Here is a 27,036-nt window from a genome sequence, read left to right on the forward strand (position 1 = left end):
TGAGTAGTTAAACGTATGTGGGTCAATAAATGTGTCAATTATTGAAACTATTTTAAGACACTTACCATATTCTTAGACAATTATTATTTGTCCTCAAGTTTGTTTGAAAAGTTTTTGTACTTATTAACTATAATTATTTTAAAATATAGAATAACTGAGAAGTCTGGGCTAAATACAAAAATATATGCCATCGTACATTCGTATACGTATACAACGTGCAGGCTTATTCCCTATATATATGTAATGTAATGATGGTGTTAACAACAGGGGTCAGATCTTTCATCCAGCTTTTATTAAAGTCAGGCAGGCAATGTTTGATCAGGAGCAGACAGTAGCATGAAGATAATCCAAAGAGTAATCGGTGCAACAGGCGACAGAGCAAACATAAACAGTATAAACACAGCTTGACAATACAGGAAAAAGACTTCGTAATTCTTATTACAGGGTAATAAGACTCAGCACTGAGTGAGTGGTGTATATATAGTCCATGTAATTAGTCATGAGCTTCAGCTGTGTGTGTAATCAGGAGCTAAACTGAAACCGGTGTGTGACTGCAGGGTATGATGGGGTATGTAGTTCGGGTGAATCATGGGATGTTTTCCAGCAATTTGATAGGGCTATTTCGCTAGCGGTCACAAAATTATATACATACACAAACTGACCAGCACTGCTGTTATTTGTACGGCCTCGTGGTGTAGTTAATCACAGCAGTGCTGATAAACAACTATATAGCCAACATAGGCTCATTCTGAAAACGTAGTCCTATGTACATTTCTGGAGATTGTGAATTATGTAGCCAGAAATAGGTATGGCTGCATTTTGTCTTTAAAACGAACGCTATAGGGAAGTATGACCACATTTCTAACCTCCGTATGGACGGCTTTCCCGCTGTTACCAGTTTGTACAGTGGCTTGTAGCGTATGTTGGCAAACTTTAGATGCAGAGCGCAGTTGACCTCGACGACGGGTTTCAAGTCCGGTTAGGAACGGTTCCAGAAAGCCAAAAAAAATAAAATAAACATTTAATTAACAGGGTGAGAATGTGGTAAAATTTGAAAACCAGGCGAGGGGCTTTACTTTTTCTGATTTGCTTTTCAAAACACTGTTGGTTGTGTTTAGGTAAGTGGGTCGGTGCTAGTCAATTGGTGCTTTTTAAAACACTACGGTTGGTAGGGAGAGGGGAACTCAATTGTTGCTGCTGTTGTTAATAATGTTAAATGTAAAAATTTAATTGAACAAAATAATCTAGTAAACCAACCATTTTTCTGTCTCATTTTATTTTTCATGTCTCAATTAATTGTACAATAACTCACTCACAAACAAATCATGTTTTTATTACAAGATGAATACTTTTTTAAAGAATTATTTTGTGACATATTTTTGATGACTTGTTGTTGCCACCTATTGGTTAAACAAAGGAATGGCTACAGTCTTCAGCTGGAGTGTCAAGTTGCTTTAAGTCAGTGACGCAAATCTTTACCATAAACATTAGTGTTTATTAGGCATGTGCCGGTATCACATTTTCATGCTGCGATTAATTGATTGAGCTTTTATCACGGTATATGGTATTATCACAATATTGTAATTTTACTAGAGAAACAGGTAAAAAAACACAAAACTTCAGTTTCGTCAACTTAGTAACTTTAATAACTTTTTAATTAACTAAAAGTTCTTCAAACATTTAAATACAAATAAATATAAATAAAACAATACACAATATAAAAGTAAACTTGAGCAATTATATCAAAGTGAATGTGCAAAGGGAAACCGTCTTCGATCAGCAATCGTGGAATGAACTGCCAACTATTCCAGCATGTTTTATGCAGCAGATGCCTTTCCAGCTACAACCCAATATTGGAAATCACCCATACACACTCATTCACACATACTCATACACTACAGTCAATTTAGCTTATTCTATAATAAACATAACAAAAACTGCCTGCTAATACATGGGTAAATCTTCAAAGGGAACAGTGTTACATTTTAACCTTTCACCTCATCCTGCTTGCTGTTTCACTATCTAAACAATGAAAACATAATATAAGTCAAATTTGTTTTATTTTGATATTTGATTTACACTGTCTCTTTTGCAGAATATCAGTTTTAATAACCAATAATGGCCATTATAATAGTATAACGTACATTAAATTTAAACGATAAAGGTAAGCAATCAGTCAATGTGCAGAATCAGTGTATGTGGTTACATAAATTAATATATTAGCTTATCTTTGCACTCAGCCAAAACAGTTAACTGAGAACAAGTGATTCAAAAGACATAAGAATTGTTAGATAGAGACAACAAGATGAATTCAATATCACGTTTAACAACTATAGTGAGATGAGATCATCCAGCAGATGAACTGTCTGACATGCACTATACTCTCACCTGGGGTTTATGCTTACCCGCTGAACTAGTGGCTGCAGCTCTGGGCAGAGAGTGTGTGGTCACGTGATTTGCGCTTTTAGCCGTGTACTAGAATGAACAGAGAACTTTTCAGAATCGCTAAATGAAACGCGGTTTCTCTGCGCCTCCCTTGCGTTTCTTCTCTCTGACTCTCGACTATTTTGACAAATACACACAGACGACGCACGCTCACACGGAGTCCAAAATAGGAGTTTGTGATTGGGCCAGCCCAATGTCAATACCGAAAAGAGCCAATGGGCTGCAGAGTGTCACATGGACCGACCCGGTCTGTCTGTCCGGGAAAAAAAGCATCTACTTTCAGAGAGTCACAGATCACAGCAGCGTAAATCAATAAGGCAGAAAAAAACGATAGGCTGCTAAGCCTTTTATGGGCCGATCAAATCATAAGACGATGATCAGCCCGGCCAAAAAAGTACGTCGGCCCACCGGGAAAGTGCACGGTTTGCCAGATGGCAAGTCCGCCCCTGCGTGTGAGGATTATAGTGCGGTGGCAGCGGCGGCGCGCACACAGGGCTTCTACATGTGGGGATTGTTTACATCAGAGTGCGCATCAGTTCTGCGCAGCATATACGCAGTGTTTCTTCAAGCGGTTGATGGAAAATAAGCTAAGGCGCGTTCTAAGATTATAAATTCGGATCTATTATTTTACACGGTATTTTGAAGTGCCCGCGATAACAATATCGTGCATATTCATTACCGTGATTTATCGCATTACCGAATACCGGCACAAGCCTAGTGTTTATATTTGGATTAACTGTGTTATCCTAGTTCTTCTGTGCTATTTGATAGTTTGTAACTCCGAAATTTTGATGCTAGTTAAAAAGACTGCATACCTGCCAACACTCCCGTTTTTCCTGGGAGTCTTGTGTGTGTCAAACCCATGTCCCGCCACCCTCCCGTTTTGTTATTTATCCCATATTTTTTTATATTTCTGATATTTTATCCTGTTTTTGAAACTCCCATAATTTGTATGGCCCAATCTAGTTACAAATAATCCCTTTTTGTCCATGTTTATCAAATTTCCAGATCTTGTTTGAAGCTCATTACCTCACACAATTGATGATATATTTAAATCCCAAAAAAAAAATTGAATCTTACATTACAACCCAGTTGTGCTGTTGATTTCTACGCAGGTGGTAGATGTGGGATTTGAATGGCAACATCAGTGGTAGTAGACTAGAGGGGAGTGGGGGATGTTTAACAAATATTGGCAGGTTGTATCATACACTTGGCACAATAATAAGGCACAAGATATGTTTGGCACGATTTGTTGCTATTTTCAGACCAACGCAACCCTAATTTTCACGTTTTGCGCCACATTGTTTAAATAGCAAATCCTGAAATGCTGAAACTAAGATAGACCGCTCCATTGACCAAGTAAAAGCTGGCCTGAAGTCTAGCCCAGAACGCGTTAGTTATTCGCCTGTGCAGGTTCGAAGGTTTAATACACACAGGATGTACAGCAATACACAAATATCTTTACATATGAAAAAATAAATAAAGGATTAAAATGTTACAAAAATTACTATTTACTACATTAATATAAAAACCACTACCTTCATGCCTTCTTCGTGTCCAGGGGGCTTTTTGTTTATTCTTGACAATTTGCATTTGTATTATAATGTTGTTATTATTAGTATTTTTTATTATATGCATATTTAGCTGTCAAGTTTAGATTTGTCCACCTGTCGGGTTTTGGAGACGTATGTGTTGCAATATGGGGTATAAGAATAAGACGTGTGTTTGGAAGTTTTTTGACCACACTAGAACTGAGTTTAGAAATAGTTTTAAACAAATCTTTGCGCATAACAAACTAAATTAAATTTGAAGACAGCTAATAGATGTCTGCAGTGGAGTGTGTACAAACCTTACAAACATTTCCTTATCCACAAAAGTAAAGGAGTAAAGAGTAAGAATAAAGTAAAGAGAAAGTAGGAAGGCCGAATGGAGGATGCTCATTCTTTATCTTTGTGCAGATGGTCTGTTAAACTCTTTTCTCACTAGTTTCCATTCAGTTTTTCCACTCACAAAGTCTGCCATGTAAATTGCAACTCTTAAAGGGAATGGGAGATGAGATGATTGGTTTAATCCACGTTATGCTCAAAACACACCCATAACTCATTAAGAAAATAAGCACAACCCTGTTAGACCATCCGTCCTTAAAATAGCAAAAGTGCATTCGGACACGCTTTTGCACCATTTGCTTTAAGGCTTGCACCTAGATTGTTAAAATAGAGCCCTGATTATCTGTCTCTGTCAAACGCAGGTTTAAATGCACCAATGAGATCATCAATGGATTAAATAACATGCAAATCACAATAATCCATAGGCTAATTAAGATTTAGTGGGTGTTTGAATCGAGATCCTCATCTTTTAACGGATAATTGTGCAGATATACACTGAATGCATTAATGCAAGCTAAAAAAGGAAAACTGTCAGCAAACACTTTGAATAACCTAAGAAAGACATGCATTTATGTACCACCACAACATCTTCCATCATTATTATATTTTACAGAGAAACCAAAATGCTTGGCAGAAGGCTTTTCCAGTTTTTCTGTTTTTCTGCTAGCTGTTGTTGACTGATTAACACATGAACACGACTTCTTTGTGTAATTAATTACTTATTGACAGAAAAAATATAGATTCCTCTGTGATCTTTACAAATTTAGGATTAATCTGCAAGTAAATGTTTTAATTTGCAGGTCACGTGTGCAGAACCATAGTTCGTGATCCTCACAGATCATGGATCACAGATCAACTCTGATCCATATTATAACTGCATACAGTAATACCATATAGCAACAAGAGAGTGTGATTTACCTTCATTTGTGTATAGGTTTAGTAGTTCTTTAAAATCTGTACTAAGAAAAGCGACATCTCATTTGGGGAATTGTTTTTTTTTCTTCAAATGAATAAATATAGATATCAGCGTTCATTTATTGTAAAACATTTTTCTCTTACACAATTTGAAGTATTTTATTGTAATGTTGGCAATTATTTTGAATAAAAAATATATAGTGATAAATATTTGAAACGGTGACGCAGTGGCACAGTAGGTAGTGCTGTCACAGCAAGAAGGTCGCTTGTTCGAGACTCGGCTGGGTCAGTTGGTGTTTCTGTGTGGGGTTTGCATGTTCTCCCTGCGTTTGTGTGGGTTTCCTCCGGATGCTCCAAAAACATGCAGTACAGGTGAATTGGGAAGGCTAAATTGCCCGTGGTGTATGAGTGTAAGTGAGTGTATGGATGTTTCCCAGAGATGAGTTGCGGCTGGAAGGGCATCCGCTGCGTAAAACATGTGCTGGATAAGTTTATTCCGCTGTGGCAACCCCGGATTAATAAAGGGACTAAGCCAAAAATAAAATGAATGAATGAATGAAATATTTGGAACAAACCTCATTATCATGTAAGTGTTTTATCCCATCCATACAGTAGTATGCATGGATTTATTGTTGAATGTATTTTGGAATAAATTCATCTAAGGGATCAGACAAATTGGCATCATGCCTTTGATCCCCAACATCCAAAAAAAAAAAAAATAATTATTATTATATATTTATAAAACATGACTAGTGTCCAAAACATTTAAGGACCACTTGGCATTACAGACATATTATTCCGAAAGACAGCTTAAAACATAACGACACATTTGCATGAATAATGATGTTTACATGTACATGTATAAGGTGTATGTGTGTGGGAGTGATGAAGTATCTAACATTTCTTTTAATAACCAACTGAAGCAATATTGAGTGAGATTATTTTAACTTCCCTCAGCATGTGTGTGAGGAAAAGATTTGGCAGGGCTTGTCACATACATCACATCACTTTGACTGAATGCTGAGTGATTGTTGCTTTGAACTTTCTCTACATCCAAGACCTGCCAAAACGCTCAATTATTATTAATATCTCTCTCTCTCTCTCTCTCTCTCTCTCTCTCTCTCTCTCTCTCTCTCTCTCTCTCTCTCACTCTCTCTCTCTCTCTCTCTCCCACTCTTTCTCTCGCTCTCTCTCCCACGGAAATGTTAAATAAGCCTGACATTCACTCAGTTTCATGAAGTAGTTTTGCTCACTATGGAGCTAAAGAGCTTGTTTTGAACTCCCACAGAGATTTCACCCACACTCCAACTCTGACCAAAGCAAAACTCATTCACAAGCCTTTACTTTCATCTTTGAGCATTAATAATTTTTCTGTTTAAGTATCTCATTTTTGTTTGTCTTACCCAAGTTTTGTTTCATGGGAGTTTTGACTGTATAGTTTTGTATAGCTAATCTCAAATATATAAAGAAAAAAGACTAACACAAACACGCATTTTATTTAATTAAAAAAACATAACAGCTATATATTTAAATATTTCTCGCATTTCTAATTTAATCATCTGCAGCAAGGCTACGTTTATTTCATTTTTAAAAAAGCTATATTTTGATCATTTATATTCAAAATAGATGTTTTCTGCCTGAATATTTTCATTCATTCATTAATTTTCCTTTGGCTTAGTCCCTTTAGTCATCAGAGGTCACCACAGCGGAATGGACCACCAACTTATTCAGCATATGTTTTACACAGCAGATGCCCTTCTAGCTGCAAACCAGTTCTGGGAAACACCCATACACGGTCACCTATAGTGACCTATGGTTAACCTATAGCGCATGTCTTTGGACTGTGGGGGAAACCGGACCACCCGGAGGAAACCCCCTCGAACATGGGGAGAACCTTCTTGCTATAAGGCAACAGTGCTAACCACTGAGCCACCGTGTCATTTGCACCAAGGCTGAATTTATATATATATATATATATATATATATATATATATATAAATACTAATTAAAATAACTTTTTCTTAAATATATTTTAAAGTGTTGAAAGCACTAAAATGACTACAATTTAGAATTTAGAACTGAAGAAATAATTCAATTATATAACGCGACGCAGTGGCGCAGTAGGTAGTGCTGTCGCCTCACAGCAAGAAGGTCGCTGGTTCGAGCCTCGGCTGGGTCAGTTGGCATTTCTGTGTGGAGTTTGCATTTTCTCCTCTTGTTGGCATGGGTTTCCTCCGGGTGCTCCGGTTTCCCCCACAGTCCAAAGACATGCGGTACAGGTGAATTGGATAGGCTAAATTGTCCGTAGTGAATGAGTGTGTATGGACGTTTCCCAGAAATGGGTTGCAGCTGGAAGGGCATACGCTGCAAAAAACATATGCTGGATAACTGATTGAATGAGAAAATGAATGAATGAATGAATGATAAAACAGTTGTTTTCAATTACAATATGTTCATGTTTTCACATGTTCATGTATTTTAATAATATACATGCAGCGTTAGTGAGTTTAAAACCACCCTTTGACTAGCCGAGGAATGTTATCTTTTGATTAAATGGGCATTACCACTGGTTATCAGCTGATAGATATGGGCCAGTAGGGGACATCTGCGCCTATTGGTAGGCTCAGAAGGCTGTTTTCATTCATCCATATAGATAATCAGCTATAGATCACATACGGCTGTGGCCGCCTCCTTTTTTAAAACCCTACAATTTCATACATCTGAACTTATTTAATTTCATATGAATTAACCACTAAACTGACAAAAAGTAAAATGCTCACATTTCCTTGTGAGATCAGGCTGGTTTTGTCAGATTTATGGCCCGTTGTTTGCACTGAGTGGTACAGTACGGTACGGTTTGGTTAGGTACGCTTTTATGGCCACTGTCTTTTTATGGTTTCCACTGTCAAAAGGTACCTAAAATTGAACCATACCACGTTTTGGGTACACTTTGCAAAGGGTACCTAGCACAAAGAAAAGGGTACCAAAAGGCGGAGTCAGACGCACAGCTGAAAGCAGTTGGTTTACAGAGATACTTCACTCGCTTGTACAACAAGCCAGAATGAAATCAAAGAAACCGCCATGTTTTAAATACACAGCCGAGACATTACACTATAATAATATATACATATAATAACGAGCCATAGTCGACCCGAGCTCAAACAAACCTTGTTGTCGTCTTGATGAACAGCTACAAAGCCAAGAAAAAGAGCAGAATCTGCTTTGTGCCCCGTAGTGTTTTACAAGGCCGTCTGAAGCGTGAGCGGTTTCGCTTTCTCGCTTACACTCGTCATGCGTCTATATTTCAAATAACGAACTGCTTGAGCTGACGATAATAACTTGCGCGTGATTATTGAAGTGCTTTTGACATCCAATCCTTTCAGAAATGGACAAACGTGAGACTGACATGCGAAAAAACTAAGGAGAAGCCGAAAAAAACAAAGAAGCAAATGATTGTTTCAGCAGCCTAAAACATGAAAAAACTGCCATGTTTAATTATTATCATCACCTTTTGGACTATTATGAACTGGGTATGACAGAATTACTTTCTAACAGAGGTTACATGTGCTGGTGAAGATTAAAGACACAGATGAGAGGTTTGCACTGACTGTACTATGGTTGTATGGTTGACTAAATGGATGTTGTGTGTAGTTTTTCTGTAATTGGTAACATTTCAGAGACTGTAAGGGGTTGTATGTGTTCATATATGTGGCATTTATTTATTTTATGTAATCGCAGACGTTACAGTAGGCTATTTCATTTTAGAGTAGGCTATATCATTGATCTGCAGTTATAATCAAATTATGTGCATAGAAATGTTGTATACTTGTGAGCCACAAGTATGTATGGGTGTAAAGCATCTGTTTTGTGAGAAGTGCTTCTCACATGATATGTGAAAGGCCAGCCTGATCTCACGAGAAAACTTAACTATTTTACGTTTTGTCAGTTTAGTGGCTAATTTGTACGAGTTCAGTCGTACGAAATTGTACGATTTTAAAAAGGAGGCATGGCACCTAACCCCACCCCTAAACCTAACCGTTATTGGGGGATGAGAAAATCGTACTATATTGTATGAATGAGATCGTACGAATTCATACGAATTAGCCACTAAATCAAAAAGTTACGAATTGCCGTGAGATTGTGTTGGAACGGCCAGTACAACTTTACTTTGACAATCTCGAGTGAGAATGACGTTGACTGAAACTTTCTGTCGTACACCACACCCACCAAAAGTGTGCCATTGGTACCCTTTTAACAGTGGAAACGCAATCCTGATTAAGGTGACCCGTACCGTACTGTACCATTCAGTGGAATTGGGCCATTAGCTTACTTCTGAGAACAAATTTGTCCTTAAAATATCTAATGCAGACCAATGTATTTCATTTCCAGATAAGATGATGTTATTCTACCCTTAGGGTTTATAGAAGAGATTTGTCATAAACTTTGCAAGTATATACATACATAATTTTTTTTTTAAATGCAATTCAAAGCACCCAATCGCTCATCTGGTTTAGAGGGGGCGACTCACACACACACGCACACACAGCTCTGTTGTCTCTGATCTGGTGATGTAAAGGAACAGGAAAGGAAGTGCAGTGTGTTATCTGAGCCACCGCTATTGAGTTGAACGCACTCACACTGCCGTCACATCGCCTCGCTCTCTGTCTCTATTTACACTTCAGCCTCATCAGTGACACAATGAGCGACAGAGAGATCACAAAACAACAGCAGAGCGAGATGTGAGAGAGAGAGATTTACCTGAGAAGCTTGATCTGATCATTGGAATTGGGACATCATTCTTTATTTACTGTGCTGGTGAAGAAAGAAGAGAGTAGAGTTTACCTGAGGATGCCAAAAAATAAAGAAAACTGATGTTCAATTTGGTAAATACAGCAAGGATTTAAAGCTTTGTCTTTAAAGGAATTGTTCACCAAAAAAAATCACCCACTATTTTCTCATCCTCAAGTTGTTCAAAACCTTTATGAGTTTTTTTTTATTCAGTTGAACACATAAGAAGATATTTTGAAGAAAGCTGAAAACCTGTAATCATTAAAAACAAATATTATGAAAGTCTATGGTTAAAAGGTTTCCACCTTTCTTTAAACAGAAGAAAGAAACTTATAAAGGTTTGACACAAGTAAAGGACGACAGATTTATTTTTAATTATTGGGTGAATTATCCCATAAAGAACAAAAATTAGTTAACTAAATGTACTGGTTAAACTGTATATCTAAATAAAAGCAACAACAACAACAACAACAACAACAACAACAACAACTTCTAAATACAGTAGAAATGTTTTATTAGAGAATTACCTTTATTTTAATGGTACTTTTAAACAAGCTTTGTCAAATGCTGCTGTTTAGCCAAACCATAACATGTTTTTGATCTGTTACTCCACTGTCATATGTTTTGCTATGAAAGTGGATTTACTACAATGGCAAAAATTATTTTTGAATCCCTTTTAAGCCTTTCTAAAAAAGTGAAAAAGTCTTGTGTGTGTATTGGGAAGCTTGAATTGGGAGGCTTGAATTAGGAGGTAAAAAGGTTGAGAGCTGTGTTATACTGTGTATAACTGTGTTATAACTAGGGCCAGACGGAATCTGCGCATGTTTTTTGCTATTTCTGTGGAGAATTTTGGTAAAATCTGCAGATTTTTGCGGAATTATTTTGGGAGTATCATAACTAAAACCTTAATATGTGAAATAAAAATAATATCTTTTAACTTTTATTTAATGTTTAAAATGCAAATCCAATTAGATTCACTTTATTTGGTAAACAAAGCAAATCTCTCATATAATATCTCTACTAAAAGACAAAAACTAATACTGTACAAACTGCATAGTACATAAATCAGATGAACATTTTTATATTAGTTAATAATATTACTGTAATTAATTTAAAAACTGAATAAATATAGATTTACACACATTTACTCAAGTGAATAAGCAGAATTAATTATGGGCTAAAGATCTGCGGAAAATCTACTTAATTCTTTGCATGCAGATTTCGTGTGGGCCTAGTTTAACTGTGAAATACAATGTACTTTTATGACATTTTAAAATTCTTTTCCCTGCTAAACTATAAAATATATACCAAAATGGACTTTTTACAATGATCCTAGAAGAGTAAGCAGTTCTTCAAAAACCATTTTTATTAGTGCAAAACAAAGTTTTTGAAATGGAATGAAATGTTCTTTTGATTTTTGCTTTTGGAGCCATTTATGCCAGTAAGGAACCTTGTTTTTAAGAATCTAGGAGAGTAAGAAAGAGTTAGAAATCATTTAAAGATCTGTTGTTTATATAATTTGTATTCTATTTCTGTTGTATTTTTGTCATGTCTCCACCACCACCGCTTCAGTACATTTACACATTTACAGGATAACCAATTGTCATTTTTTTATCAAAATGACAACAACATAACAAATTTAAAATCGAAGATAAAATGTTTTAATTAAAATTAAAGTTTATTTCCTGTATGCAATTTTAAAATAGCAATGTATGTCTTTGTTGGGTTGAGGGTAAAAATAGTAAACTAATACTAAAATCATGAAGCTAAAACACTTTGGTTACTGAAATAAAATAAATATCAACCCTTAAGCTTAAAATAGAATAAAGTATATCAAACTTAGGTTTTCATCTTAGCCCTTCCAGCTGCAACCCATCACTGGGAAACACATACACACTTATTCACACACACATACACTACGGACAATTTAGCCTACCCAATTCACCTTTACCGCATGTCTTTGGACTGTGGGGAAAAACGGAGCACCCGGAGGAAACCCACGTGGATGCAGGGAGAACATGCAAACTCCACACAGAAACGCCAACTGACCCAGCCGAGGCTTGAACCAGCGACCTTCTTGCTGTGAGGCGACAGCATTACCTACTGTGCCACCGCGTTGCCTATGACCTTTCATATTACCTAAAATTCTACATTACTAACACATCATAAAATAAAATAAATATACATACAGTATGCAATATATACATATACAGTATTAGAGTACAGTATCTTAATTATGCTAAACTTAGTAAAATTCTATAAACTTTATTTACATGATTTATACACGGTACACTATTTATACACTGTTTTCAGCTTAGTCCCTTTATTGATCTGGGGTCGCCACAGCGGAATGAACCGCCAACTTATCCAGCAAATGTTTTACGCAGTGGATGCACTTCCAGTTGCAACCCAGCACTTGGAAACATCCATACAAACTCATTCACACACATACACTACGGACAATTTAGCCTATCCAATTCACCTATACCACAAGTTTTTGGCCTTGTGGGGGAAACCGGTACACCTAGAGGAAACCCACGTCAACACGGGGAAAACATGCAAACTCCACACAGAAATGCCAACTGACCCAGCTGGGGCTCGAATCAGCAACCTTCTTGCTGTGAGGTAATTGTGCTACTCACTGCACCACCATGCTGCCATCAAATGTTTTATCTTACTTTAATTTTAATAAGCTAATCAGGTTTCAACTTTTTTATTGTATAAGTTTTAACTTAATATTTTTAGTCAGTTTGACTAATGTAAGTTGATTTTTTTTTTTTTTACAGTTAACACATCACACAAATCTTCACAGATTTGTACATATTTAGTAAGACATTATTCAGTTTGATTTTTAAGCCACCTGGGGTCTGTTTGCCAATCCACACAATGACTGTGATTTTCAGGTCACACACACATCCACGCTCGATTAGCTGGTGACCTTGAAGTAACGTCTCTATGCTGAGGTGTTTAGATGAGACACACATCAACAGTGTGTGTGTGTGTGTGTGTGTGTGTGTGTGTGTGTGTGTGTGTGTGTGTGTGTGTGTGTGTGTGTGTGTGTGTGTGTGTGCGTGTGTGTGTGTGTGTGTGTGCGTGCGTGTGTGCGTGTGCGTGTGTGTGTGTGTGTGTGTGACAGGCATCCCGCCTTCTTAGCACTGCAATTTATCACTCACCTGGTGGCCAGACACTCTGTCTGGATGGTGGCATTGGTGAGTTGGTGACACTGGGTATGAATACACATCTCTTCCAGTTTCTGATAACTAAATAATGGGTTAGTACTGAATTAGTCTGGTTTGGTTCAAAATCATTATATGCAGTTCATTGGCAACTATATTAGACTATTCCAAGTACTTCTCAGCAGAGCTTTGGGGCCTAAATATGACTTTTAAATTTTTTCTTTTTTTTTTTTTCATAAGTATCTGGATGTATATTGTAAAAAAAAGAAATATATATAAATATATATATATATATATATATATATATATATATATATATATATATATATATATATATATATATATATATATATATATATATATATATATATATATACATATACAGTTGAAGTCAGAATTATTAGCCTCCCTGTTTGTTGATTTTTTTTCCCAATTTCTGTTGAATGAAGAGAAGATTTTTTTCAACACATTTCTAAACATAATAGTTTTAATAACTCATCGCCAATAACTGATTTATTTTATCTTTTCCATGATGACAGTAATAATATTTGACTAAATATTTTTCAAGACACTTCTATACAGCTTAAAAGGACATTTAAAGGCTTAACTAGGTTAATTCAGCCTGATCTCACGAGAAAGTATTTTACGATTTGTCAGTTTAGTGGCTAATTCGTTCAAATTCGTACGAGTTCAGTCGTTTGAAATTGTACGATTTTAAAAAGGAGGCGTGGCACCTAACCCCGCCCCTGAACCCAAGCGTCATTGGGGGATGAGCAAATCGTACTAAATTGTACGAATTAGATCGTACGAATTAGCCACTAAATCAAAAAGTTACGAATTGCCATAAGATTGTGTTGATTAATTAGGTTATCTAGGCAGGTTAGGGTAATTAGGCAAGTTATTGTATAACGATGTTTTTTTTGGTTTTAAAATGGTTTTAAAAAAATTTTTAACTGCTTTTATTCTAGCCGAAATAAAACTAATAAGACTTTTCCAGAAAAAAAAGTAAGAAAAGGCGCAGCTAATAATTATGTTTATATATATATATATATATATATTTTTTTTTTTTTTTTAATGTTACAAATAAAAAAAATATGAGATTTTAATCTGTTTGACCTGAAAGATATCAATAAACATTTCTAAAAATGCATAGTGTTTAGCGAATTAAAAAATATTTACAGCAGTTTAGTATTTTTAAAACCCTTAAAAACACATTTGTATTTCCTTCATTTATGTATTTCGGGTATTTTTATAGAGTTATAACAATTTTAAAAAGTTACATTTCATATTCAAGGCATACTTGACCAATATATACAGTATATATAATATAATTAGATGTTAAACAATGTTAGTAATCAGTTTTTTTTATGTAAAGTAAAGGTTTATACAAATAAAATGGATTTTTTAAGTTAAAAATTATACTTGTTAATTAAAAATACATAAAATTATTAATTTCAGGTTATTCTAATGTTGATTTTGAGCAATCATGAGTAATAAAATGGAAAGGAATTTTATTCAACTTCATTATATAATAAAAATTTTGTTATTTGGTAAACAGATTTTGACTGCACAATAACAATTCAAATGTATATGGTGTTAAAGGGTTATTGTTAAAATACATACATTAGTTTCTGTTGTCTAAGTATTTTTAAGGGCGTTTTAAAACTAGTAATTAAAAATATCACAATTGTGAGAAAATAAGGTGAAAATCAGATTAAAAATGCAGGCAGAGAAAAAATTCAGAAGGCTTGTTTCACAGTCTGTCTCAGTAAACGCTGATATTATTCATTCACTGATACATTTCTCTGTCCGGCTCTACAGACATGCTACATTTTCCTTTTGATTATCATTTTAAAAAACTAAGATAAAAATCTAGATTTGTCTCTAGCACAGTTCAGCCATCAATACTGTTTATCTCTCTCCATTCTCTCTCTGTGTCTGGTTGTTTTATGAACCCTGGTCTGTAACAGCCAGTCTCTCCTCATTGAGTGAGTGAGTGAGGGGTAATTACTGTTAGATAAATGCCTGTGACCTGTTTTAATTAGATGCCCGGGGGAGTTCTGGATCTGCACCGCATCCAGACAGTCACTGCGGCTAAAATGACCAGACAAATAGGACACATGTACAGCTGAACTCCTCGACAGAGACCTTTAACTGCACTGTTCAAATACAGCGGCTGCCTTAGTCATGGTGGAATCCGTGTATTTATAGGAGGAGCACTGGCAATACAGAAGCCCAACTCATAATTTGAGAATGTACTTTCCACATTGGGTAATTGCAAGAAATCATCAGTATTAGAAACTGATGTTGCTGTTGATAGTCGATGCATTGATTTGGCCACATTCAAGCCGAAATTCATGATGTATGGATACTTTAGCCTCAGCTCTTTCCTAGGGAACTCCCAAAAACAGATGCCATGCAATAAAACCTTCAAATCAAGTTCTAAATCTGCAAAGTAGACCTCTGAGAAAGCCTTTTTATCGCCCATCCTGAACCCGCTGTTATCTCCTCTCATTCACTTCCTCTACTCAACCTCAGGTCACTGAATGTCTACAAAGAATGTCTATGATGCATCTCTAATTTTCCCTTTCATGTTTGATATCATTTTAAATGTCCTAGTATGATTGGTAAAATAGTCTTAATTTCACAGTAGTCAATTAGTCACAGTGATTTAGCATGTCTGAGATTTGGTCTCCCATGACACGGAAACGACAACTGGTCTGTAGTGAAGGAATGACTGAAACTATGGTGTGTCTGAAGTAATAAAATATCTAAATTTTTTCATCAATATTTGAGATCAGTTCTTACTGTAATTACAAACACAGTCTATATTTGATAATCACTTGACATTGGAGTCAGATTAATCTCTGAGCGAGAACACAATTAAAAACAAATCGCAAATAAGTTAATTAAAAGACTAACACACATCTAACCTTCATTCATGAGTTTTTAGGATGACAGGTGGACCCTTACACTTGATATCATTTAATAGTATCAGTATTATAAAGCTTACTACTCTAAAAACCATGTCTTTATACCCAGCACTTATTCTAGATACAGTATACAATATACACTCATTGGTCACTGTATTAGGTACACCTGTCCAACTGCTTGTTAACGCAAATTTGTAATCAGCCAATCACTAGGCATCAACTCCATGTAGACATGGTCAAGATGATCTGCTGCAGTTCAAACTGAGCATCAGAATGGGAAAGAAAGCTGATTTAAGTGACTTTGAATGTGGCATTGTTGTTGTTGTCAGACTGGCTGGTCCGAGTATTTCAGAAACTACTGGGATTTTCACGCACAACCATCTCTAGGGTTTACAGAGAATGCTTCGAAATAGAAAAAATGTCAAGTGAGCTTCTTCAAGCAGAATAACGCGCCAAGTCATAAAGCTCAAAAGGCTTCCACAGTCACCAGAGCTCAATCCAGTAGAGCACCTTTGGAATGTGGTGTAACAGGAGATCAAATCTAAGAGACAAATCTGCAGCAACTGCGTGATGCTATCATGTATATATGGACCACAATCTCTGAAGAATATTTCCAGTACCTTGTTGAATCTATGCCACGAAGGATTAAGGCAATTCTGAGGGCAAAAGGGGATCCAAACCGATACTAGTAAGGTGTACCTAATAAATTGGCTTGAGATTGAATAATGCAAATGTTAAATCTATTTATTGAATAATTATTTAATAGTTAATTGTGGGTACTATTTTTATTGTATATTAATACTCTCATAATTTATTCCCTGCACTACATACAGTGTCACTTACTGCAACAAAAAGTAACAGGATATCTGAATTTCAAAAAGCATTTTTCATGCTAGTTAACTTTTATTAAGACACTCTGCAAAAATTGTAACACTTTTGTTGTGAGATGTGAAACAGTTGAAAGTGTCTGTCTAATATGTCATTTTTTTTGTCAGTTTTGTAGGCAAATCTACAGACGATAACTTTCAAGATAAAACAAAAAAGGATCAAAATACCAATTAATAACTTGATTTTTGCAAGCTTCGATCTGATCAAACACTGTGATGTCAAATCTCTGCAACTAATGAGCATTTGGTGATAGCAAATTAAATATTTTCTGTGATTTAGACCTGAAAGTATGAGCATTAAAATCACATTTCCCATCATTAACATCATTGTGGGGAGATTTAGCAATATTGGTGTGGTGTTGCTGATGTTAATAACAGGTATAGGCTTACATGCTGTTATGTGCTTGTTAGCAAGAGGCTGTCGTGGCTAACTGCTGTGTTTTGACAAATTTAGCATCAGTTTTATGAGCATGTGAATAAATGTCAGTAAGCTACTGCAGCAATAAAATAATTATATTATTGACTGCAATATGTGAAGATTTCAACAGGTCCAAATGGCATTTTATAGAAAACTTATGCCGTTGAGCTATTTTACTGAGTTAAATCTAGAAGTTCACATTTACAACAGGAAAGGAAAGAAAAGAGCAGAAAAAATGTCTCCGTTTGAATGCTGATACGGTCAACTTCCTGGTCTTTCATGGTCTATAGAGTCAAAGTGAGAGAGACTGCAGTATAATGTTGCTGTTGTTTTATTTAGGAGCTTCACTAATGGGGTTTAATGATTAGCAGTCAAGAGTAATGCTTTTATAGCCTCATTAGCATGTCAGTTAGCCTAGCAATAGCAAACTGCTGTCCTGAGGCTGGCCACTTCAGGAATCAAACTCTATAGTTCCCATCAAGGGCAGGAATCATTTCGACTCATACAAACACACTTTTCAAGAAAGGGTCAAGGCTTTCTTTTCAAAACACATTAACAAAAAACAGAACTGAAAAGCGTTTCAAACGATTAGCCTAACTGGTGTGAAATTAAGTATGTGTGTGTGTGTGCGTGTGCGTGTGCGTGTGCGTGTGCGTGTGTGTGTGTGTGTGTGTGTGCGTGTGCGTATGCGTGTGTGCATGCTTGTGTGTGTGTGTGTGTGTGTGTGTATGTGTGCGTGTGTGTGTGTCTGTGTGTGTGTGTGTCTCATTTGGTTTTCAGCGTATGTACACACATACATATGCTCTAGAGTGTGACCTGGAAACATGCTAAAAATATTGTGTTTACATTTTTATTCTTCAAAGAAACTTGAAGAGAGAGTGCCTTAAGAAAAAGCTTCCATTGTTCCCCTAATCTAAACATCTCAACACAATCTCGCATATACCTTGCGTGTAGTCGACATCATTGTGAATGTTTATACTTCTGCATTCTACGTATATGTGCTGCCCTGGTAACAACACTTAACAAAACAAAAACGTTAGTAGGCAGTGGGGTTTCTATTTCTATGTTTCTGTTTCTGTCTGGTTTCTTTGCTGGTGTTTAGGGTTTTTACTGGATGCTATTGTAGAAGTACCTCAAACTAACACATATTCAGGGAAGAAAGAGGCGGCAATCAGCGAACATTCAACGTCTTTAATTATAAAAAGAAAGCAAAAGAATCCATCTTGAGTTTCTCCACAGGACTCGATACTTGTTAATCCCTCCTGCCACCAGCCTCGCTCCGCTCCAATGGCTTTCAGCCCCACCCACACTTGTCACCAATACCAAGCCGACCAATCACAGATCCAATCCCATATTGCGCTTTGCATAATTACGACTTTTTTTTTTTTTTTACAGGTGCATGTCAGGACAAAGACAAAGGCAACCCAGGCTCATTCTGAAATGTACCTCTATAAACATATCTGAAGACTGCCAAATATGTCCCAGGAGCTACGTTTTTTTTTTTTTTTTTTTTTTTGCAGTTATTGTTTTCGCAAATCCACCAGAGGCCACTGTGTATGCTTTTTGAGATCTCACATTTTTCTCGCTAATGCCATTTGCGCCTGCTGTTCTCGTGTAAATTCACTAGAGGCCGCCATCGAGACTGGCTGTTTGTTCATACGTTCTTCTGGCTATATAACTCGTGATCTCCAGAAACGTATATAGGGCTACACAAAAAAAAAAACTGAATTTTACGGTTTATTTCCAACAGCTGGGGTGCCAGAGAAAACCTATAAAATAACGGCTGTTAAATTACAGAAATTTACTGTAAAATAACAGAAGTTGAATTACAGAAATTTACTTAAATTTAAATTTCTGGTAAATTTCTATAATTCAATCTCTGTTATTTTACAGTAAATTTCTGTAATTTAACAGCCGTTATTTGCCAGAAATAAAGCATAAAATTACAGATGTTTTTTACAACGTACATTATCAGAATGAGCATATGTTTGATAAAGGGAATAGGACTGTGTGAAGGCACCATTGGACCATGCACATTCACTCAATGCTGAAGTATATATTGGCCTTAAACCAGAAGCAGAACCCTGACTCATTTTCCACCCCCAAACATTGTTTCTGTTCTCTGGTCTGGTCCAGATGTTTGGAAGATCAAGTTCCATCCAGAATTCTATCTTCTCCAGTATCCCTGTCTTCTGTGGTGGTTCTGGTCAGTCCCATGGACTTACTATATTCTCTGGTATTGGACTTGAGCCAATCTCCCCCATGTCCATCCCAGAACCAGAGCTTATTGCCATGTCTTCTGAATTTAGTCAGTGCCGGAGTGTGTAATAGCTGTACAGACCATCACCAAACCATAAGTAGAGATCTGACTCATTGACCTGGAGCAAACAAATCCAGCTCTCACTTAAGTCTACATGGATGCTGGTCCTGTCCAGATGTTTGCATCATCCAGTTTAATCCAGAATCCTCCTTCCTCTAGTATTCCCATGCATTCTGCTGGTTCAATTTAGACTGGTGGTGTTGTCCAGCTTCTTGGATCTACTATCTCCAATAACTTTGTGTGACTACCCAACCTCCCCACTGACCTTCAGAACAGTGGTTCTGCTCTGCGATGTAGATTGCTTCATTGACTTCACCTCAGGCCTCCATGCCCATGACTCCACCTCAGCCTGTTAGCCCATCAGCTTTCTGAACTGTGATCAGTCCTAGAGCTCTTCTATGCTCTTCTGACCTCTCAGCCTCACTCTGAAGTCAATCTGCCTCCACCACAGACTTCCAGCTCTCTGGTTGCACTTTGACCAGGCTTCTTCTTCCCTCTAGATTTCATTCCTAATACACTTTAATTCATGTTTAAAAAACGCACAGATAATCATGAAGTAATGACCCACAATGAACTAAACCATTTGTTAATGATTAACACATCAGCAACTAATGGTCTATATCTGATTAGTAGATTAAATATTTTATGAACAGCTATCAGTTAAATGTCTCGTCTTGTATTAATCCTTAATAGAATTTATAATTAAATAATAGTGTACATTTATTCTTTCATTTTCTTTTCAGCTTAGTCCCTTTATTAATCTGGGGTCACCACAGTGGAATGAACCGCCAAATTATCCAGCATATATTTTACGCAGTGGATGCCCTTCCAGCTGCAACCCATCTCTGGGAAGCACCCATACACACTCATTCACACACGTACACTACAGACAATTTAGATTACCCAATTCACCTATACCGCATGTCTTCGGACTTGTGGGGGAAACTGAAGAAACCCACGCTAATAGGGAAGAACATGCAAACTCCACGCAGAAATGCCAACTGACATAGCCAAGGCTCAAACCAGCGACCTTCTTGATGTAAGGCGATCGTGCTACCCACTGCGCCACTGTGATGCCTCTAATAGTCTACATTACTGTTAATTGTCACAATGAATCAAAGCCATATTTTAATTTCTTGGTGTCTGTTTTAATTAATGATAAGTTAATGATTTACAAAGATACATTATGTTTATAAGACTATTTGTAGATGCACATAACAAACATGATTAAATTGATTAAAGTAAAACAGCATTATGATAATGTATTTTTATCGTGTGTGTAAACATGTTTTTTATTAAAGAAATGGCAATTAATTATTAGCATATCATTGTTTGTGGACAGTTAAATTGTTCAATTAGCTGATATTTTAAGACACTTACTGACTTCTCTGTATGAAATTTGATTCATACATAGAGTGCATTGATTCAATATATTAAATAGTTCTCTGATGTCTATATAGTATTTATGTGGCTGAGAATTTTTTTTTTTTAATCTTTAGGAATGGTTCAATACAGATGTGGCTACTGAGAAAGCGTGAGTGAATGAACGTGACCACACACAGTGCTGCAGTACTGCGCGGCACAGCACAAAATGGTCTAGCACAAGAAAGATATGACCAGCAGGGGGCAGTTATATAACATGGTGAACACACTGAACTGATATACTCTAGCAACGAGCATGTGAGCGGAGCTGAGCAGTTTGACGCTGGTTGTGTCGCTAATCGCTGTATGCTTACTTATAAACAGTGAAATTACCCCTAGAATCAGAAACTTGGGTTTGACCATATTTGGAGAAGTCATGAATAATTATAAGATCTGCTGTGGCACTCCACAGCTTGACAGAACCTGCTTTCTCTCTCTTACCTTCTTCATTTGTCTTTTTTTATTATTATTTAGTAGATTATAAATATTGGTTGCACTTTAATTTAGATTTTGGTGGCCAAACCTTTTCAAATATATTAATATTCAAAAAACAAATCTTCAAGATTATGCCAAAATAATTAATTGAGGTTTTTTGAATAAAGTCCTTTAATAAAGCTTTTTTCATCCTTAATAAAATATATCAGTAGTGTCTGTGTTGTCTTCACACAGCAAAGACATAAGTTGAGTTTGACTATTGAAGTCATTTGATGTATCAATTGTAAATATGTTTCATTTGGAACAAATATATTTTGGAATAAATTGATAGATCCAGAAAGTAAAACTGAGTGTCAGTTTATCAACATGTATTAATCACTTAATTTCTAAAAGCTTCATAGTGTATCTTTAGGACGGTGGCAGAGATAGCTTAACGTGCTGCAATTTAAGACAGCACATGCAATTACAAAAAACACCAGAAAATTGAGAAAATATCTTTATTTATAAGATCTTTGACAACACACATGCTGTAAATCATCACAACGCAAACACATTTTTAAAAAACACGCTACATTTTTACACAACGCAAACAAATTAATAAAATACGCTGCATTTTCTCAAAACACAACAGAATTGTCTTAAGGAGACCCTAAAACGTGACAGACCCAGCTATTTATTTATTTTATGGTTATTAGGGCTAATAAATACAAAAGCCAGGTGAATCTGGATATTAAATAAACAACCAGCTAGCAAAATTAATGTGGCTCAAATCCGGCCCACATCAGACACTTACATCCAGCCCACATACCGCATGAAATGATGACACTTGGGCGGTCCGCTCCTGTTTGCCAGATATACCTACTGAACCAGAACTGACCATATTTTGGGCCACAGGTTGCTTTTATTGTGGCCCAGATCCGGCCCACACCAGACACTTACATCTGGACCACATACTGAATGGAATGATGGCTTTAGGGCGGTCTGCTCCTGTTTGCTAGATCTGGGCCACAAATAAACCAAAGTAATACCACATACAGTATTAGTCAGAATTCAACCAAATGAACCAGAACTGACCCTATTCTGGGCCACAATTTGCTTTTATTCTGGCCCAGATCTGGCCTACACCTTACACTTGCTGGGTGTGGCAATGTACAAAAATCCCAGCATGCATTGCAATATGAATACATTCTATGGCTTATCATTATTTGCTGTTAATTCTGCTGTTTATGTTGACGTTGTTGATTGTTCATTTTGTTAATTGTCACCGTTGTTGAGGTTCATACGCTGATTATTGATGTCTCTGTGAGCAGAAGTTGAACTATATAATTTTTTTAGCTTGAAAACTTTTATAATTCTGTGACATGTGCAAGCATGTTATTATGTTACTTTTAATAATGGATTAAACATTGGTTAACATCAGTGAATTATATTATTTCATCACAGGTTGTGCCTCACTTAATTTTTTATTTAATTTTTTTTACTTGGCTTGTTTGCTGTAATGAATAAACTTTTCAAGCAAAGTTCTTAAAAGTTACGGCAGCCCAAAAGAATATTTATATTAAGAGGTTCAAGCTTTTCTCCATGATGGTGACTTTAGTCTATGTGGTCCACATATGTTTTAAGATAACTGGGCCACCTTTGCAATATCTTCTCTTGGCCACTTTAGGCTCACAGCCCCATTAACCAGAGCTAACTGTGCCAAATATTTGCCAAAAGTGGCTCACATTTATTTTAGGATAACTGGGCCACATTTACCATATCTCCTCTGGACCCCTATAGGCTCAAATCCACATTAGCCATAGCTTATTGTGCCAACCAGAGTTTACTATGCCGAACATTTGCCAAAAGTGGCCCACATATGTTTAAAAACAACTGGGCCATATTTTTGCCATATTTTTGCCATATTTTCTCTGGGCCACATCAGGCTCACTGCCGCAATAGCCAGAGCTTATTGTGCCAAATATTTGCCAAAAGTGGCAAACATATGTCCTAAGATAACTGGGCCTCATTTGCACTTACACATGTGAGCCACTTTAAGTTTAGACCCAGATTACACTTAAATGACTATGCCACATTTTAGCCAACTGTGGCCCACATTTGTCCTCCATCATTTTGGCCAAATTTATAATTTTCCACATGGGCCACATTAGGCTCACATTCAGATTACATCTTGCCATAAGTGCCAAATCTATGCCTTAAATGGCCCATATATGAATTTGAATCTTTGGCCCCCCCTTTGCCATTGTACAGGTGAGCCACTTCAGACTCACATTCATTTTGTCTGGGCCGAAGTGCCCACCAGTGCCGCATAACTGTCTAAAGTTTTGAGAAAAAAAAGGAATTTTGCAAACAAATATAAAGAACTGCAAATAAAAATCAAGTAGTGCAAAAAAAATTATATTTAAAAATTTTTTTTCCAGTATTGCCTTTACAAAACCTCTCAAGTCAATTGCAATGCTCATTTTGATTTGCTTTTCAGTCAACTCTGAGTTTGCGATGCTGTTTTCTTATTGCACTTCACATTTTTGTGCATTTCACGTTCAGTATTAAGTATTTTATACACTGTATTAAGTAAAATGCACAAATCCTTTGTTTTGGGTTTTTTAAATCATCAAACAGTAAAACTAGCAAATCAAAATTAGCATTGAAATTGACTTGAGAGGTTTTGTTAAGGCAATACTGGAAAAAAATATTTAGCAAATATTAAAAAAAATTTTTGCACTGCTTGATTTTTATTTGCGTTTCTTTATTTTTGTTTGCAAAATTTGTTTTTATTTCTCAAAACTTAATTTTCCCTTTGTGATTTTTTTGAGATTTGCATTATTTTACCATTTTTTGCAAGCAAAATAAAGTATTGAGCTTTCTTTCATCAAGTATGTATGGCCTTAGATTGATTCCATACATGTGTTCTGTCAAACTGGTAAAGATCTTTTCTCAGTTTGCTGGCGTTTTTCTGTAATTGCATGTATTTTTTTTTTTAATTGCAACACGTTAAGCGCTCTCGGCCACCGTACTTTAAGCTATTATTATAAACTAACTTTAATTCTTGTTTCTTTTTGGAGTTGTTCATCTCATGGGTTCCACAAGATCTGTACAGAATAAATATCCTTTCCTTTTTTTTAACAGTTGTACAGTTGGAGGCAAGTTGACACACACACAATGATTTACCACAATGTGCCTTGCTCTGAAAAAAATCGATTAAAACGGGCTGTCACTGGTGGCAGTCGCATTTAAAAAAGTCTAAAGGTTAAAGTGACAATTAAGTAGTGGATGCTTCATCACCACTCCCCTTAAGACTGAGGAGTTGTTTGGGTTGTTGCATAAGAGGAAGCGTGCATGCATACGCTCACTGACACATGCTCAAATATTGTCATCCCATCATGCACCATATACGAGCAACAGCCCTCACACCGCAGGTTACATACTATCACACACCCCCTTGCATATAGAAAGTTGGCAACCCTGGCATTCAGCGAAGCCCATTACAGTCATTAGTTTGCTGTTTGTCTCCGTGCATTACACACAACAGTGACGTGCCATTTATTGAATGGCTTTTGCTGCTGGGTGAAAAAAGAGCACCAGGGAAAGAAAGCCATTACAAACAAGCGCGTGATTTATGAAATCAATCTCTCGCGCAGTCAGTGCCCCTCACTGCGTATGCGAGATGCGAGACAGACACAAACTACACACCTTATGCAAAAGAAAAATAGCTTCGGAGTTAAACAACGACTGAGAGAGAGAGAAGGAAAAGACCTGTGCCTAATCAGCTCCTGAAATTAAACATCAAAAATACTGAAATTATTGTGTGGCAAAGCGATTTGTCTGCAATTAGGTGGCTCGCACATCAGTCAGAGTGCAGAGAAGGGGAACTGAACGTTAATGGAATGGCAGAGGCCATTAAGACGTTTTAAAATACAGCCCCGACCCGACGTTTTAAAAAAAAACATGCAGAATTAATAAGCAGGTCGGCGTTAACAAGAGCCGCTGTAATTTGTCCCTTGCGACTTCATTTGCCAGTGAGCCATATTGAGGGTTTTTAAAGAGGTCGTTGTTTTTGTTTATTGTCTCTACGGAGGCATTTATTGAGGGGAGAGGGAAATCGAGAGAGCGGGAAGAGAAAGACAATGAAACGCCGAGAGAAAAGGGTGATCAAAGTGCCAAATTGAAAGACGCCAATTGATTGAAGGCGGATAAAGGGATGCATGAGAAAACCACTTCTCGGATCGGCCCGTAGAGGTGCGATGTGAGCATGTGATGTGACATTTATAAACAGAAAGGTAATGAGTAACCATCACACTCTCTTTTAGGAGTTGATAACATTTCGTGTGCGTCTGTGCGACTTGGCTTTGGCCTACAGGTCTTATTGGCGCTGTAATTTAGTGTGACGGACCTCAGCTTGGGTGATAAAGTGTGACACGCAAAGTGTGTGCGCAGGCGCATGTGTGCTCCAGATTGCCGACGCTGCATAATTGCGTGGCAGTGTGGATAATGAATTAGGCAGTGCTGTGAATGATATGTGCTGTATATTATAGAGATGGACTTAAATGTCTCCATCCATCTATAATGTCTCAACTCTCTGGCAAACTGCCTTTCTCACCTTTCTCAACCTCTCTCTTTTCCTTCTTTCCTCAGAAAACCTTGGAAAAAGTTAGTTTAAAATGTCAGTTTGAAAAGTCCCTCGGCTTCCATTAATTTATTGTCATAAAAGAATACCACTGCCATTACTCTTGTATTTATAGAGATAACTCTCCTTACACACACACACACACATACACATCACAGGTCTGTTGGACTTATTATCACATCCCTGAACTTTTGAAAGTTAATTTGACATGCCCTTTAATGTCCTCGCTAGATCGCTGCACTTCTACATCCTTTCTGCATGTTTCGGCATCGCGTTTCTTGCCAAGTTTCTACTCCTCTTCATTTCCTGCAGTGTTGTTCCAGTGTTTTCCATGTGGCTCCAGAAGAGAGTGGGCGGCACTCAAGAAGATGACAGGAAGTTGAATAGAAGGCTCTCAAGCTTAGTGTGTTTGATATGTTGCAGTAACGGACATAAGACAGCTGAAACCGGGCTGAGTAAAACTTTACTAAATCTAGCTTAATACTTCCATTTTCTAAAAACATAACAGTCATGTTTTAACTAACCAAAATAGCTCTATAAATTAAAAAAGCTTTACAGTTTTGGCTTTAACAACAACAAAAACATTGTCTTATGTTGCATGGGTATAATTTATTTATTCATTCATTCATTTTCATCCGCTTTTCCGAGGCCAAGGGGCCTCAGGAGAGAACCCCAGACTTCCCTCTCTCCAGACACTTCCTCCAGCTCCTCTAGGGGGATCCCGAGGCGTTCCCAGGCCAGGCGAGAGACATAGTCCCTCCAGAGTGTCCTGGGTCTTCTCCGAGGC

This window comes from Danio aesculapii, chromosome 1 (genome assembly GCF_903798145.1).
Source record: "Danio aesculapii chromosome 1, fDanAes4.1, whole genome shotgun sequence".
NCBI lineage: Eukaryota > Metazoa > Chordata > Actinopteri > Cypriniformes > Danionidae > Danio > Danio aesculapii.